The sequence below is a fragment of the Eutrema salsugineum genome, unplaced genomic scaffold, assembly GCF_000478725.1.
Source record: "Eutrema salsugineum unplaced genomic scaffold, Eutsalg1_0 scaffold_792, whole genome shotgun sequence".
Lineage (NCBI taxonomy): Eukaryota > Viridiplantae > Streptophyta > Magnoliopsida > Brassicales > Brassicaceae > Eutrema > Eutrema salsugineum.
Genome location: NW_006256419.1, coordinates 803 through 3,235, shown reverse-complemented (window position 1 = coordinate 3,235; position 2,433 = coordinate 803). Strand labels below are relative to the sequence as shown.

Here is a 2,433-nt window from a genome sequence, read left to right as displayed (position 1 = left end):
ACCCCTTGTACTACAAGGACAGGGGTATTGATAACCTCTTTAAAGAGTGAAAACTCTTAGTTATCAATTGGCACCATTGCCAACTTCTGGGAGCATTAGTCTGTTATTTGTTCTTAAGATCAAGACTTTACTTTCTTTTGTTTTACTGACTCTTTTGCAAGTTCTTGTTTTGATTTCAGGTGCATGAAAACCAGGTCTTGTAGCACAGAACCGCCTTTACCGTACGACAATAACATCAACAGGATTGAGAGGCGAGCTCGCGAGAGAGAACGGAATTTTGAAAGACTTGGAATGGCAGAACAGCAAAGGATCGAGCAACAGGCTCAGGAAGCCGAGCACAAGGCTCAGGCTAATCAGGCGCAGGCAGGAAGGAATGAACAACAAGCCTACGTTAACCAACAACAGGCTCAAAGAAACGAGAGGCTTGCTCAGCAAAACCAACAACAAGCGAATAGGAACGAGCAACAGGCCCACCATGTTCATCCGCCACCGCCACCAGCTCAGAGACAACCTCCTCCGGTCTTTGTTGGAGAAAATGACCGAGCTAATGCGCACCAATATAGAGCCGGGATTCAAGCTCCACCGGTTCAGAATAACAACTTTGAAGTTAAAGCTTCCCTGCTTAATATGGTGCAAAACTCCAAGTTTCATGGTCTAGCCGGAGAGGACCCTCTTGAGCATCTAGATCAGTTTGATCGAGTTTGCGACTTAACCAAGATCAATGGTGTCTCGGAGATAGCTTCAAACTACGTTTGTTCCCTTTAGCCTCGGTGATAAAGCTCACCAATGAGAAAAGAACCTCTCGAGGGGTTCTATACAAACATGGGAGCAGTGTAAAATGGCGTTCTTATCAAAGTTCTTTTCCACATCACGCACGACTAAGCTCAGGAATCAGATCTCAAGTTTCACGCAGCACAACAACGAGAGCTTTAGTGAGGCTTAGGAACGGTTTAGAAGTTATACTAACCAATGCCCACACCACGGCTTCTCAGAGGCATCCCTCTTGAGTACTTTATACCGAGGTGCACTCCCCAAGATCAGAAACCAACTCGATACAGCTACAAATGGAAATTTTCTTGGGAAAGAGATCAATGCGGCAATGGAACTAGTAGAAAACCTGGCCATGTCTAATGACACTAATGGAGAGGATTTTGATAGAGCAAACCGTTCAGAGGGATCTAGTGATGAACAGCGTATGAAGAAGGATATCAGAGAGCTTCAGAGCAAGCTTGACAAGGTTTTAATGGCGACTCAAAAGCCAATACACTTTGTAGGCGAGTTTGATGAGCAAGGGCCAAGTTTTGACAATGTTAATGAAGATGGTCTAACCCAAGAGGAGCTGAACTACATAGGGAATCAGCAGAGGTATCAGCGGTTTAACAACTACAGCAATAACCCAAACCTCTCTTATAGATACCCGAATGTAGCTAACCCTCAAGACCAAGTGTACCCTGCTCAACAACAACAACAAAGCTATGCTCAAAAGGCTCCTTTTCAGAATAACTTTCAGCCCAAGCAACAGTTCAGTGGGCAACAGCAAGGCTACACTCAACAGAATCAAGCGGCTCAGGGTAACAACTTCACCAACCAACCGCAGCAACACAAGTTTCCACCAGGGTTCAATCCGCAGCCGATGAGTACTCAGCAACAGATTCAGGGAACAGGTCAGAATCAGATGGGAACCGATGTCTGTGGGATTTTACAGCAACTGTTACAGGGTCAGCAGAGAGTTGAGAGCCAGCATGCAACAATGCAGCAAGATATCAGAGATCTTAAGCAAAACCAGGCCTCTACATCATCAAGAGGCCCGGCTTTACCAGGTAAGCCGGAGCCAAACCCCAAGGAATATGTGAACGCTATCACATTGAGGAGTGGTAAAGAATTACAAGCTTTAACGCCTAAGGCAAAGCTCATTGAGGCCAATGAGCAATTAGAGGGGGAGGCAGCCTCAAATGATGCGCGTAAAAGAGAGGTTTTTGAGAAGGAACCGGTTAAAGACAAAGGGAAAGAGGTGGAAAAGACAACTGAGCTTGAAAAGCCATATGTCCCACCACCACCTTACCAACCCAAGATACCATTCCCAGGGCGTTTCAAAAAGAAGATCCTAGACAAAGCCAAGGCGGTCTTTGAAAAACACTTGGAGAACACGCAACTTACCTTACCCATCATAGATGCTTTCTTAGCTATACCTCAGCTTGGAAAATTTCTAAAAGATGCGATCCTCAACAAAACAAAGGAGCTCCAGGGTATGGTAATACTGAGCCATGAGTGCAGTGCTATAATACAAAGAAGATCTATACCAAGAAAGTTATCCGATCCGGGCAGCTTTACTTTACTGTGTGCTTTAGGTCACTTAAAGTTCTCAAATTGCTTATGTGACCTAGGAGCTTCTTTGAGCTTGATGCCTTACACGGTGGCCAAGAGATTGGGATA

General features: G+C 45.1%; 1 non-coding gene across 1 annotated transcript; it reads right to left on the bottom strand.

Moving 5' to 3' along the window:
* Nucleotides 1-880: 880 nt before the first annotated feature.
* On the bottom strand, nt 881-987 carry LOC112082761. The gene has a single exon (XR_002897338.1). It is a non-coding gene; the product is annotated as a small nucleolar RNA R71 (small nucleolar RNA).
* Between the last annotated feature and the right edge of the window lie 1,446 nt (nt 988-2,433).